Source organism: Propithecus coquereli, unplaced genomic scaffold (genome assembly GCF_000956105.1).
Source record: "Propithecus coquereli isolate 6110/MARCELLA unplaced genomic scaffold, Pcoq_1.0 Scaffold134, whole genome shotgun sequence".
Classification (NCBI taxonomy): Eukaryota; Metazoa; Chordata; class Mammalia; order Primates; family Indriidae; genus Propithecus; species Propithecus coquereli.
In genome coordinates this window covers 103,398-119,838 of record NW_012137636.1, presented here as the reverse complement: position 1 = coordinate 119,838, position 16,441 = coordinate 103,398, and positions in this window count along the sequence as shown.

The window sequence follows — 16,441 nt, the reverse complement described above, 5'->3', positions numbered from 1 at the left end:
TAAAATTCCTGAATATCATATATAAAGCAATCATAAGAAGATATAAGAAGGCAAAATGGGTAAGGATGTTGGGACCCAAGGAACAAAAAAGTGATAGATTCCCTGGGTTGCTTTTGACTCACATATCCCACATTTCGAGCTGGAGAAACTGACAATGCAGTAATACTAATGAGTGCAGAGAAAAAACGTGCAAACAAAAGCCTTCTCTCTCTAGCCAAAGGAGTAGGGGCAACTGAACCTAGACAGAAAACTGTTAGACAATAATCATTCTGCCATAACCAAATATTAAGAAAACAGCAGGGTCCCAACCTTGCCAGCAAAACAGAAGGATGGGGCCTAGACTTTCACCTACATCAGATGCTCACAAGACACTCCCATTACTCCATGGTGTGCTTGTTAGAGTAGGGGAAGTAGGGAGCCAAAATTTTCATCCCTGAAGGGTGGTAATGAGACCCCCTTCCTCGAGGTATCAGTGGAAACCATATGGGGAGCCTGGACTTCCACCCAAACCAGGTAGTAACTAAGTACCACTCCTATTCTATGCTGGGGTAGTCCCAAAGGAGGGCTAGTGGCAAGTCAAGACTGTTACCATCACCCAGCAGTAAAGAGGCCACCCTCTTCTATCACTCCTGTAGTATCAGTGGAATCCATACAGTAGCAGAAATGGGGCACTTTCTCTCCACCCAGCCAGACAGGTATCAGTGGAAGGAAGCCTAGTGAGGAGCCAGAACTCCCATCCCCACCCACTAAGCAGTAACAAGGAGTCATTCCTTCAGGTGTAAGGGGAAGGTGAGTGGAGAACCTGGACTCCTACCCACCACCTGGAAGTAATGAGGTAGGCCCCCACTCCATCTCCTGCCACACCAGTGTCAAAGTTAGCCAACTAAAATAAAGGTTTAAATAAGATCTAGATTCTTAGAACATAATCCACAAAATGTCCAGGTTATGATAAAAAAAAAAAAAAAAGTCACAAGAACCAGGAAGATCTCAAAGTGAACAAAAAAGAAAATGAATAGATACTAACACCAAGATGACATCCCTCACGACTGTAGATGCAGAAGTCCTTAACAAAATATTGCCAAGTAGAATTAAGCAACATCTAAAAAGAATTATATACATTATGATCAGGTGGGTTTCAATATTAAAATACAATATACAGCAAGGCTGATTCAATATTCAAAAATCAATCTATGTAGTCCCCCATATTAACAGGCTAAAAATTAAAAATATCCCACAAGATTAAAGCAATCGATGTAGAAAAACATTGACAACATTCAATATCCATTCACGATATTATTAAATCCCAGAAAAATAGGAATAGAGGAAAATTTACTCAACTTGATAAAGACTATCTACCAAAAAACTAGTTTGTATTATGCTTAATGTTGAAAGTCTAAATGCTTTCCTTTAAGACTCAGAACAATTCAAGGATGTCCAATCTCACCATTCTCATTCAGCATATTGTTAGACATCCTAGCGAGTGCAATCAGGCAAGAAAATGGAATAGAAGGCAAACAGATCAGAAAGAAATAAGCAAAACTGTTCCTACTTGCAGGTGACATGACTGTCTATGTAGAACATTCCAAGTAAAAGAGAACTCCCAGAACCAAGAGGTGAGTTTAGCAAAGCCACAGGATACAACATAAACATATAAAAATCAACTCTACGTTTACATTCTAGTTCGGCACATGTGGAAACGAAAACTTAAAGTGCAATACCACTTACATTTGCCCCATCAAAATGAAATATTTAGGTATAAATCTAACAAAACACGTATAGGACATATATGCTAAAAATTAGTGCTAATGAAATAAATTTTTAAAAATCTAACTAAATGGAGAGACATACAGAGTTCACGGATTAGAAGATTCAATACAGAACAGATGTGAGTTTCTCCTCAAATTAACAACAAGTTTCATGCAATTACTATTAAAATCCAGCAAGATTTTATAAATATAGATAGGATATTTCTAAAATTTAAATGGAAAGACAAAGGAACATTCTAGTTCACGAGTGGGGAAACTTATCGTGTTGGAAGGCCACATTAATTTAACTGTAATCAAATAAGGCCACATTCAAGAAACTTCAATTAGATATACTTAAAAATGTACATTATTTTGTAACGCATCTAGCTACTATGTACTTAATAAGTTCAAAAATGAAAACTATTTGTTAATTTTAAAGTTAACTAACCTTTTAATGACTTTGTTGCATCTGCTTTTTGTTGGAAAGCATCTGAATATTTGGTTACAGCATGGAGGTCCACAGTTTCAGCCAATCCTCTAGATAGGTATCAGTCAGTGTCCACCCCTGTTGTAGTTAAAACACTTTTAAACATATGAAAAAACGCTCAACATCTCTAATCATCAGGGAAATGCAAATCAAAACCACAATGAGATATCACCTATCTCCAGTGAGACTGGCCTTTATCAAAAAGTCTCAAAACAATAAATGTTGGCATGGATGCAGAGAGATAGGAACACTCATACACTGCTGGTGGGACTGCAAATTAGTGCAACCTCTGTGGAAAGCAATAAGGAGATACCTTAAAGAGATACAAGTAGAACTACCATTTGATCCAGCAATCCCATTACTGGGCATCTACCCGAAAGAACAAAAGTCGCTCTATGAAAAAGACACCTGTACTCGAATGTTCATAGCAGCACAATTCACAATTGCAAAGATATGGAAACAACCCAAATGTCCATCAATACATGAGTGGATTAATAAAATGTGGTATATGTATACCATGGAGTACTATTCAGCTTTAAGAAACAATGGTGATATAGCACCTCTTGTATTCTCCTGGAAAGCGCTGGAACACATTCTACTAAGTGAGGTATCCCAAGAATGGAAAAACAAGCACCACATGTACTCACCATCAAATTGGTATTAGCTGATCAACACCTAAGTGCACATATAAGAATAACATTTATTGGATGTTGGGCAGGGGAGGAGGGAGGGAGGAGGAGGGGATGGGTATATGCATACACAATGAGTGCAATGCGCACCTTCCAGGGAATGGACACACTTGAAGCTCAGGCTTGGGGGGCAGGGGGGCAAGGGCATCATATGTAATCTAATCATCTGTACCCCCATAATATGCTGAAATAAAAAAAAATAAATAAGACACTTTTAAAAAAGATGAATAAAGTAGGAAAAATTAATTTCCCCAATTTTAAGACACTGCTACAGTATCAAGATTGTGTGATATTGGTAGAGAGAAAGACAGGCAACAAAACAAAATAGGGGACACAGAAATAGACCCACACAATATACTTAACAGGTTTCGACAAAGGTGGAAAAGAAATTCAATGTGGGAAAGATGCCCTTTTCACAAATGGTGCTGGTGCAACTAGACATCCATAGGCAAACAAATAAATAAAAAACCTATTTCCTGTCTTGTACAAAAAGTAACACTGAATGGGCCATGAACTTAACTGTAAATAAGAAATTACGAAACTTTTAGAAAAAAAAGTCATAGAAGAAAATCTTTAGGATCTATGGCTAGCAAAGAATATTTAGAGTTGACCACAACAAACACACTGCACTAAGAGGAAACATCGATAATTTGGACCTTATCCAAATTAAAAGCTTTCGCTCTGAGAAAAGCCCCATTAAGAAAATTAAAAAAAAAAAGAAGCTACAGACTGGGAGAAAATATTTGAAACCACATATATTACAAATGACTAGTATCTAGAATATATAAAGAACTTTTACAACTTAATAAAAAAAGAAGACATTACATACAGAGAAACAAAAATGATAGCAGATTTTTCATCAGAAACAATGTAGGTGGGAAGAGAGGAGAGCAACATCTTTAAAGTACTGAAAGAAAACTATCAACCCAGACTTCTATACTCAGCAAATACATATTTCAAAAAAGAAGGTGAAATAAAGACATTTTCAGACATAAAATAGCTGAAAGAACTCAGCACTGGAAGCCTTGCACTGTAAGAAATGCTACAGGAAGTCCTTTAGGCAGGAGGAAAATGGTATCATGTGGAAATCTGGCTCTACACAATGGGATGAAGAACACTAGAAATGGCAACTACACGGGTAAATACGATTTTTACGTTATTATTTAAATTTCTTTAACAGATAACTCACTTTTTAAGCAAAAATAATAATAAGGTATCATAGTGTTCATAATTAAAAAAAAAAGTAGCTGCTTGCCAACACGTGGTTAAAAAAAAAAATCAAACAATCCAATTAGAAAACAGGTAAAAGACACAAACAGACATTTCACTAAAGAGGATATACAGATGGTAAATAAAAACATGGAAAAAAAAAGATATCCAACATCACTAGCCATCACAGTAATGCAAGTTAAAATCAGAATGAGATATTACTGTATATCTGTCGGAATGAGTAAAATAAAAATAGTGACAACACCAAATGCAAATGACAATGTGGAGCAACTCCTAGGCATTTATATCAAAGAAACAAAGACTTCTGTTCACACAAAACCCCTGTGTACCAATCATTATATCAGCTTTATTAATAATAGCTTTTAATTGGAAACAACTCAGACATTCTTCAATGGGTAAGCTGTTAAACAGACTAGGGTACATCCATATCATGGAATATTATTCAGCAATAAAAAGAAGGAACAGACTATTGATACATACAATAACTTGAATCTCCAGAGACTTATGCTGGATGTTCATGGATCAGGAGAGTCAATATTGTTAAGATATCAATTCTCCTCAAATTAATCTATAGATTCAATGCATCCTAAACATAACCCTAGGAGGATTTTTTAAACTTAACCACATGATTATGTAGTTTATACAGAAATGAAAAGAAAATATAATAAATGAAACAATTTTGGAAAAGAATAACACATTTGGAATATGTATACCTTCTAATTTCAAAGCATGTTATAAAGCTGTAATGTTCTAATAATCAAGACACTGTTATTTGCATAAAGATAGACATATAGATGAGTGGAGCAAGATAGAGATCCAAAAATATACCCAAACACATATTGACAATTGATTTTTCAACAAAGGTGCTGAAACAATTCTATGTGGAAAGAATAATCCTTTCAACAAATAGTGCTAAATATTTGTATATCCACATACAAATAAATGAACCTCAATCTATAAAATTTTTTGAGAAAAACACAGGAGAAAATCTTAGTGACCTAAGGTTAGGAAAATGTTTTTTAGATAGAAATACAAAGTGCACAAACAATAAAAGAAAAATAAACTTCATGAAATTAACAATTTTGGCTCTTCAAAGTAAGTCTTAAGAAAACGAAAAGGCAAACCACAAAATAGGAGAAACTATTTGTAACAACTATATTTGACAAAGGATTTATATCCAGAATATGGGTAGTCAATTAAAACGTGGGCAAAGATTTAGATACATGCTTTAGCAAAGAAGATTCAGGGATGGCTAATGAATACCTAAAAAGAGGTTCAACATCATTAGTAATCGGGAAAATTCAAATTAAAAGTACAATAAGATACCACTACATGTATATTCTGATGGCTCACATTTCTAAAAACATAATAATACCAAGTGAGGTGAGGATTCTAAGAAACTGGAAGGTTCATAGATTATTGGTGCGAATGTAAAACTGTAAAGTCATTTTGAAAAAGTTTGGCAGTTTCTTATAAAGTTATAAAAATTCTTACTATATATTCCAGCAAGGCAGTCTAGGCATTTAACCAAGAAAAATGAAAATTTGTGTTCACACAAAAAATCTTCACACAAATGTTTATAGCAACTTTAATAATCATCCAAATGTGAAACTATACAAATAATCCAAACCCTTTGTACATCTCTACAATGGAATACCACTTGGCAATAAAAAGGAACAAACAATGGATACAAAACAACATGGATTCATGTTAAAAGCATTAAATTATATGAAGGAAGCCAAACCAAAACACTACATACAGTAACATGCCATTTATAGAAATTCTAGAAGAAAAAAAATTATAGTAATAGAAATCAAATCAGAGGTTGCCAGGGTCAGAGGATGGGGGAAGAGATTGATTCCAAAGAGCATAAAGAAACTTTTTGAGGTGATGGAAATGTTCTGTATTATGATGATAAGTATATTTCTCAAAGTCATCAAATTAGCATTTCAAATTTGTGAATTTTATTTTATGTCAATCATACTTCAATAAAGCTAACTCCCTCTAAAAAAAAACCAAAAAAGCCAAACTGTTCATTAATTTCATAACATAACCACACAAGAAAAATATAATCATTTCAAGTACTTTTGTAACACATTCCTGTGACTATACATACTTATTGTGATAAGGGCAAAAAGAAATCTGCAAAGAAATCTTAAGCTTTAGTTCATGTGCTTATTGTTAGCATTATACAATTGGTATTATAATTTTGAAAATATTTTATGTATATTGTGGTATAAAGCAAGCAAATATTTTAATACTATTAGAAACCAACATTACTTTGATACCAAAACCTAATATACTATAAGAAAAGTAAATTCAGACCAATATCATTGATCAATATTAATGCAAAAATCCTAAACAAAATATTAGCCAATCAAATTCAACAGTACATTAAAAAATTATACACCATGACCAAGTAGGGTTTATTCTTGGAATGCAAAGATGGTTCAACAAATGGAAATCAATCAATGTAAAACACCACATGAACAGAATGAAAGACAAAAACTATATGATCATCTCAACTGATGAAGAGAAATCTTTGGTATTATGAAAGTCAATACATTATCATGCTAAAAACACACAATAATCTAGGAATAGAAAGAAAATGCCTCAACATAATCAAGGCCATATATGAAAAGTCCACAGCTAACATTATACTCAACAGTAAAAAGCTGAAAGCTTTTCCTCTAAAATCAGAAATAAGGCAAGTATTTTCACTATCTCCACTTCTATTCAACACAGCACTGGAATTTCTAGCCAGAACGATTACACAAGAAAAAGATAAAAAAGGCATCCAAATTGAAAAGGTAGAAGTAAAATTATTTCCGTTTGTAGATAACATGATTTTATATGTAGAAATCCCTAAAGATTCCACAACAAACCCTGTTAGAACTAATAAACAAATTCAGCAAAGTTGCAAGATATAATATCAATACACAAAATTAGCTGCATGTCTATACACTAACAAGGAACAATACAAAAAGGAAACTAAGAAAACAACTTCATTTATAATACCATCAAAAAACAAAATACTTAGGGATAAACAGCTAAGGAAAAGAAAGACTTCTATATGGGGAACTACAAAGCATTGTTAAAAGAAATTGACGAAGAGACAAATAAATGAAAAGACATCACATGTTCATAGATTGGAAGACTTAATACTGCTAAAATGTCTACACTACCCAAAGCAATCTATAGATTCCTTGCAATCTTTATAAAAAATAGCAATGGCATTTTTTGCAGAAATAACAAAAACCATCCTAAAATTCATATGGAATATCAAGGGACTCCAAATAGCCCAAATCATCTTGAAAAAGAACAAAGTTAAAGGTCTCGCACTTCTCAATTTCAAAACAGTATAAAGCTACAGTAATCAAAACTGTAATACTGACATAAAGACATTTGGACCAATGGAACAGAATAGAGGGCCCAGAAGTAAACCCTTGTGCATATGGTCAAATGATCTAGGACAAGAGTGTCATGGTGCCGGGAAAATTGGGTATCAACATGCAAAAGAACAAAGTTGGACCTTTAAGATACTCAGTATATAAAAAATAACTAAAAATGAATTAAAGACTTAAACATAAGACCTAAATCTGAAAACTCCTCGAGTAAATCATAGGGGAAAAGCTTCATGATATTGAATTTGGTAATGATTTCTTGGTCATAACACCAAAAGCACAGGAAATATAAGGCAAAAATAGGCAAATGGGATTACATCGAGATTAAAAACTTCTGTGCATCAAAGGAAACAATCAACAAAGTGAAAAGGCAACCTACAGAATGGGAGAAAATGTTTGCAAATCATATATTTGATAAGGGGCTAATATCCAGAATATATAAAATCGTTTATATATTCTGAAATATATACAGACCACCACCACGACAACAACAATAAACTCAAAAGCAACAACAACAAAAAACCTGATATAATTTGATTTAAAAAAGGTAAAAAACTTGAATAGATATTTCTCCAAATGGCCAAGAAGCATAAGAAAAGATGCTCAACATCATTAATCATTTGAGAAATGCAAGTCAAAATCATAATGAAATATCACCAAAAACAAACAAACAAAATAAACCAGAAAATTACAAGCATTGTCAAGATGTGGTGAATTGAAACCCTTGTCCTCTGTTGATAAGGGCATAAAATTGTGCAACTGCCATGGAAAATAGTATAAAGTTCCTTGAAAAAATAAAAATGTAATTTCATATGACCCAGCAATCCCACTTCTGGGCATATATCCAAAATAATTGAAAGCAGGATCTCGAAGAGATATTTTCACACCCATATTCAATGCAGCGTTATTCACAATAGCCAGAGGTGGTAACAATCTCAAATGTCCATCACAGGGAGAACGGATAAAGAAAATGTGGTATAAACATACAATGGAATGTTATTTAGCTTAAAAAAAGAAAAAAAAATCTCATTACATTCTACCATAATAGATAAACCTTGAGAACTTCATGCTAACCAAAATAAGCCAATCACAAACAGACAAATCCTGTATGATTTCATTTATATGCGGTATCTAAAGTAGTCAAACTCATAGAAGCAGCAAGTAGAATGGTGGTTGGCAGGTGTTGAGGGGAGGGGGAAATGGGGGGTTGTTCAGCAGGTCGAGTTTCAGTTTGCAAGATGAACAAGTTCTAGAGACTAGTTGTACATCAATGTGAATACAGTTAAGACTACTGAATTGTATACTTAAAAATGGTTATGATGATAAATTTTATATTATGTGGTGTGAGGTTTTTTTAACATGTTAAAACAAAACTAAACAAAACATGCTGGCCCAAAGATCACAGAGCCATCTTACAAAATTACATCAAAATAATTACCTTTCCTACCTGCCTCCCACCTCCATCTCTCTTTCATCTCCATTCTCCACCCCTCCAGTTCCAACTCCAGTGGTGTCAGAAATCACTGCTAGAGATTGGGGAAGGAAGCTAGTTAGAAAGAGGGAAGAAACAGACAGCACCCTTTTATCTGACAGCAAGTTGTCCACAAGGAAAGGGCCCAGCTAAGAGAGGGGTATGGCTTTCCTTTGAGAGGAGATTGAAATGCTGATTAATATAGAAGACTAGGCATTCTAATTTCTTGTATAGGACTGTAGTCTACAACCTAGTGTTAACTAGGAATGAGCAGAAGAGTCAATAGACGTGCCCAGTATTAATCCATTGGTCAAGAAAGAAATGTCCTACTAAGCTTGTTTAAGGAAATGATGGGAAACAAAAATAAATATTTTCAAATTATATCCAATGTGTTTTACCTGTTAGGGAACTTATTTCAAATGCTAATATATACACTAATACAGAGAAAAATTTGGGAAGGCTGTACCCTAAAAGGTTAGCAGTAGTCATCTTTGGGGAGGGATTAGAAAAACTTGTGCTTGAAAACAGATTTTTACACTTCGCTCCCTATACATCTATGCAAGAAACATGTATTCATATATCACTTAAAGAAGTGATGAGGTATTTTTAAAGTCAAAAGTTGAAATTACCATATTATGCAGGTTTATTTTCACATAGGTAATGGGTCTGCCTAAGTACTGTCCACTTTGCTATAACCAGATATTAGTGAGCCTCTTGCAAAAGACAAACTTTCTTTGAAGTGGTTAGAACCCAACATTGATAATAGAAGTGGATGTGAAAACTGTGTTTTCTAGATTTTTCTTTTCTTTTTTCTAGCAAAAAAAGGAGGAAGGAAGGAAGGCAGGAATGAAGGGAGGGAGAGAGGGAAGGAGGGAGATAAGTCCAATCTTCTTTTTCCTAAATTTTAAATAGACTAATTTTTTTCAACAAACAAACAAACAAAAATACCCCAATAACTCTATCAGTTCCTGCTTATAGTGAATAAGTTCACCAAGAATAAATACTGATCATTATAATGTCTCTTTGCACTATTTTCCCTTTTTTAAAAAAAGCAACTTTATGGATAGCATAATATTATGGATAAACTTTCACATCAATAGTGCTGCCAAAAGTTAAGAATTACAAACAATGGTTTTACTTGAATTCCTTTTTCAACACAGAACGGACATCAAGTTACAGATGCTTACAAAAGACTAAGAAAACCCCAATAAGTCAAAAAAGTGACGTGGATAAAGTTTCCTTGAAAATAATTAATGACAATGGTAAACATTGCTTTCCTGGATATTCTGCCATTATTTTGGCCCTTCCTCACACGTTACCACTAGAATCTTTGGGAGCTTCTTTCTGCCAACATAAACATTGTGTGAAAACTTTACAAACATAGCTGGGAAGAACAGACCAATGACCTCTGTCTGACTTCTTGGCAGCTTTGCAAGTCAGAGGCCTAATTTGACATGTGGAATTGGTGGTTTGACCAACCTTGGCTAACACCAGGTCCACATGTAAGGGACATGCAGTGGCACCTTACCCGGGTCACCAGCTCAGTCTCATGTGTGGTGAGTCACAGTGGTAGAGGGTGCCTCTTTCCTGGCTGTCTTGACTCACTCAGGAGAGCAGAAGAGGATTCTCGTCGGAGCTGTGGTCCTGTGTTATAAGGGAGACCGCAGTGAGCTAAACAACTTCACCAAAATGCAACCAAACCCCTTAAAGACAGAACAGGATGGAAATGACCAAATTTACTGATGGTTTGGGTTGGCAAAGTTCTACGAAGTTCTAACATTAGCTCTGGGCTCATAAATCATATTTTACTCTTGTCTTTTCCACATCTGATAATTAAACTGCCTTTTCTTTATGTTCTACAGGAATTTACATTCCATTCACTATAAAGAGTGAATTAGCAGTCCAAGCCTACCTGGATCAGATGGAAATGTCTCAATATGCCTCAGAACCCAAATCCAAGGAGACATGCTTGGATAGTACAGATACTGCCCTTCCCAACAGCCATCCACTATTGCATTCGCTTCCAGGATTGGTGTGTTTTTCTTTTTTTAAATTGAAACCACCAATCCCAGGTTTTTAACTTTTTAAATTTACATAATAGCATCATTTTATAGGAACTAAATTGTAATGAACAACAGTGATTTGTCTAATGTCTAAATTACTAAAAGGGTTCTCCCTTCTAGTCAAACTCCTTAAAACTATTTTAGTTGCAGATTAATAAAACAGTAGGAATGCAAGAAAAATGTCAGAACAAAATGTGTTAATCCCTCCTTTTATCATATGACCAACCACAGGCCCTCTCAGAATCCAAAGTGATTTACTAGCTTAGAGTATTCAGAGACCTATAGATTCATGTACCAGTCAATCAAGGTTGAATGAATGGTAGGCTCAAAGTTATTCACATACTGTTTCTTCAATTTTTTCTCCTATAATGTTTGTCTTTCTTCATCTTCCATTTACTTTCTTACTGCTTTATATCACTTATATCTTTAAAGATTAAAGTAAATATTCCCACATTTATGTCACTGTTAGGACTTCCTTCCTGTGCTCTCCTAATTTTTGTTCTATATCACTTAGCACTTGATTTAAATTTTTATCACTTCATTCTTAAAACCCTGATTTCTCTATCACCCACCCATGACTTTTCTCCCCGTATTTCTTTTCTGACCTGCAGTCACTGTGTCTAAGTTTCCTTTTGGTCTTTTCTGCTTCTGCCTACTCTTTAAATGATGGCACTACCCAGGATTCTACCTGGGTTCTCTTCCCTTCTCAATCTGTACACTCTCTCTGAGTGATACCACCTACATCCATGCATATGATGATGTCTCTCTTGAAGTCTCCAGTTTTATAATCTATAATCTAGACACATACATCCAGATGAACCACACCTATTTCAGACATAAAATGTTCAACAGCAAGTTTATAGCTCAGCCCCAGTCCAATCCAGATTTCCTCCTGAATTACTGATTTAAGTTAATGGCGAAATTCTTTAGCCAATCACCCTTTCCTTACTCATTTATTTTGTCAAATAAAGGCAATTGTCAGCTCTTGTCAATTCTACCTCTTTAATGACTTACATATTTACTACTTCCTTTCCATCCCACTCTAATGTGACTGGCTGATTTCCATTATAAACATATCTCTTGCAAAACTTCAGGCTTTCATCACATCTCATATAAGTTCAGCAGTGGCAGTATAAAGGATGGATTTTATGAGAGCATTGTATTTACACGAGCATTACAAAATGATGTGTGCATTGCATCATCATTCAGCAAATATTTCTAAGCACCAGTTCTAGGGCAGGAAAAAAAAGGTATAGTTTAAAATAGAAAGGAGGAGGAAGAGTAGCAGATGAATTGGGAATATAGTGGTAAAACTGTCCCTAATAATTTCAATTTTTACACTGACACAAGTGGAATATTGCAAATGTTTCATGTAATTTAGATAGCTCTTTCATATTTACAATAGCTGTAGGTCCCCCCTCTACCTAAGCTCCATGGAAGTTGAGGAAAGAGAAGAAATCTCTTCTGAACATTTTTCTTCTGAGGGTGGTTGGGTAATTGAATGAGTATTTTTTAATTGAGCTGAAATTTGCATAACATAAACCATTTTAAAGTGAACAATTCAGTAGTGTTTATTTAGCACATTTCAAATGTTGTGCAACCACCACTTCTAACTAGTTCCAAAATATTTTCACCACCCTAAAGGAAAACCTCTTATCCCATAACCAATTGTTCCCATCCTCCCTGCATTCCTGATAAGCACCAATCTGCATTCTGTCTCTATGGCTTTACCTATTCTGGATATTTCATGTAAATAGTATCATACAAATTGTGAAATTTTGTGTCTGGCTTTTTTTACTTTGCATAATGTTTTTAAGGTTCATCCATATTGTAGCATGTTTCAGTACTTCATTTCTTTTCATGGCTACATAATATTCCATTATCTCTATATACCACATTCTGTTTGTCCACTCATCTCTTGATAAGTCTTTGGGATGTTTTTACCTTTTGGCTATTGTGAATGATGTTGCTATGAACATACGTGTACATATACTTGTTTGAGTACCTGTTTTTAATTCTCTTTGGTATATACCTAAGAATGGAAATGATGGGTCATATGGTAATTCTATTTAACTTTGTGATGAATCACCAAACTATTTTCCATAGTGGCTTTCCCAATTTACATTCTCACTAGCAATGGACAAGGGTATCAACTTCTCCACATCCTCACCAACACTTATTTTCCTCTTTTTTTTTTTGTCATTCCAGTGTGTGTGAAGTGGTACTTCATTGTGATTTTGATTTTCATTTATCTAATTACCAATGATTTCGAGCATACTTTCATGTCTTGTCAGCCATTTGTATATGTTCTTTGAAGAAATTTCTATTCAATTCCTTTGCCTATTTTTTAGCTGGGTTTTCATTTTGTTGTTGAGTTGAGGAGTTCTCTATATATTCTATATACTAGACCCTTATCACATAGATGATTTATAAATATTTTATCCCATTCTGTAGGTTGTTTTTTCAGTTTCTTGAGAATGTTCTTTGATGCACAAAAGTTTCTAATTTTGATTAGTCCAATTTATCTATTTTTGTTATTGTTATTATTTTATTGTAATATCTAAGAATCTATTGCCAAACCAAAGGATTTATTAAGATATGTTTTCTTGTAAGAGTTTACAGTTTTAGTTTACAGTATTAGCCTTTATATTTAGGCCATTATCCTATTTTGAGTTAATTTTTTATATGGTGTAAGGTAGGGGTCCCATTTTATTATTTTTTATGACCAGTTGTCCCAGCACCATTCATTGAAGGGACTATCATTTTCCCCATTTGATGCCCTTGTTGAAAATCCATTGGACATCATTTGTAGGTTTATTTCAGGACTCTCACTTCTATTCCAGTGAACTATTTGTCTCTTTATGCCAGTACCACACTTGCTTGATTATCATAACTTTGTTGTAAGTTTGAAAATCAGAAAATACGAATTTTATGACTTCATTCTATTTCAAGATCGTTTTGGCTATTGGGAGCCCCTTGCTATACTATATAAATTTGAGGATAATTATTTTCCATTTCTGTAAAAAGGCTGTTGAAATTTTAGGTTGTTGAAATTTTGATAGAGATTGGACTGAATCTGTGAATGCTGTTAAAAGAAAAACTTTTGACAAATTAAATTTAACAGAGCTTGAGCAAAGAATGACTCATGAATTGGGCAGCATTCAGACCAGAAGAGGGTCATAATTCTGCTCTGCAACATGAGCAGTGAATATTTAAACAGAACATAGATATAAAGTACAGAAATAGCTTTATTGGTTAGAGCTAGGCATTTGATTCATTAAGCCAACTGGTCTAATCAGTTGTCTGCCTGTGATTCGCTGAGACCTTGCTGTCTGTTACAACATTGAGACTCCTAAGTTAGGTTTCATCTTGTTTATGTATCAAGTTAGCTTGCAATTCATTATGTAGAAACTCAAAATATGGAGAGAGCCTCAGGCCAATTGCCTCTTGTTTGTTTAACAATGACTCTAAGAAGTAGTGCCATCTTAAGTATATTAAGTCTTCAAACCCATGAATATGAGATGTCATTCCATTTATTTAGGTCTTCTAAAATTTCTTCAGCAATGTCTTTTTAGTTTTCAATGCATAAGTCATTCAGCTCATTGGTTGAATTTATTCCTAGGTATTTTATTTATTTATTTTGGGCATACTTTTGTAAATGACATTATTTTATTAATTTCCTTTGCAGATTGTTCATTACTGGCCTATAGAAACCAACTGAGTTTTTGTGTTGATCTTGTACCTAGAACTTTGCTAAATTAATTTATTAGCTAATCATTTTTTTAAAGTGTTTTTTTAAATTTCCTAGATATAGGATCATGCCATCCATGTATAGATTTACCTCTTCCTTTCTCTTTTCTACTCATTTTATTTCTTTTTCTTGCCTAACTACTCTCTAACTAGAACCTCCAGCACAAGTTGAAGAGCAGTGGTGAAAGGGGGCATGCTTGTCTTTTCACTTATGTTAAGGGGAAAAATTTCTGTATTTCACTATTGAGTATGATGTTAGGTGTGGGTTTAGAAATTCCCCTTCTATTTCTAGTTTTCTTAGTGTTTTTATCAAGAAAAGGTGCTGGATTTTTTCAAATGCTTTTTCTGTGTCAATTGAGTTGACACATAGTTTGCTTCTTTCATTCTATTATGATGATGTATGCATTGATTGATTTTCTTACATTGGAACACCCTTGCATTCCTTTGATAATTCCCTCTTGGTCATATTGTATAATCTTTTAATATGCTCTTGGATTTAAATTACTGGTGTTTTGTTGAAGATTTTGAATCTATATTCATAAAGGATATTGATCTGTAGTTTTCTCTTCTTAGGATGTCTTAGTCTGGCTTTGATATCAGAGTAATACCAGTTTCATAGAATCAGTTAGACAGTGTTCCCGCCTCTTCAATGTTTTAGAAGAGTTTGAGAAGGATTGGTGTTAATTCTTTAAATTTCTCCTAGAATTCACCAGTGAAGGCATCTGGTCCTGTACTTTTCTATTTTAGGAGGTTTTGCTGCTGTTTTTGTTGTTGTTTTAAATTACTGATTTGATTTCTTTGTTATAGATCTGTTCATATTTTCTAGAGTCAGTTTTGGTAATTTGTCTGTTTCTAGGAGTTTGTCCTTTTCATTCAGGTTAATTTGTAAGTAGACAATTGTTCATAGTATTCTCTTATAATTGTTTCTATTTCTGTAAGTTTGGAATAATAGCCTCAATTTCTGGCTTTATTTGAATCTTCTATTTTTCTTTGTCAAATTTGGAAAATTCTGAGACATTTTCACCTTCTAATGTTCTTTTCTCTCTCTCTCTTCTCCTTGTGGGACTTCTGTGTATGTATTTCGGTACCTTTGTTGATGTCCCATAGTTCCCTTAGGCTTGCTCATTTTCCTTTATTATTTTTTTCTTCCTTTAAGACTGGATAATTTCAATTTTCCTATGTTCAAGTTCACTGATTCTTTCTTAAACATGCTAAATCCTTCTGTTGAAACCATCAAGTGAATTTTTCATTTCAGTTATTATACTTTCAAACTCAAGATTTTCTATGTGGTTCTTCTGGGTTTTTTGTAGATAGGATCTTGCTCTGTTGCTCAGGCTAGAGTGCAGTGGTGACATCAAAGCTCACTGCAACCTCAAGCTCCCAGGCTCTAGCAATCCTCTTGTCTTAGCCTCCTGAGTAGCTAAGACTGCAGGTAGATACCACCACCCACAGCTAATTTTTCTACTTTTTGTAGAGACAAGAGTCTTGCTATGTTGCTCAGGCCTCAAATGATCCTCCTGCCTCAGCCTCCCATATTTGGTTCCTTTTTATAATTTCTATCTCTTTATTGATATTCTTCTATATTTTTATTTTTATTTAGAG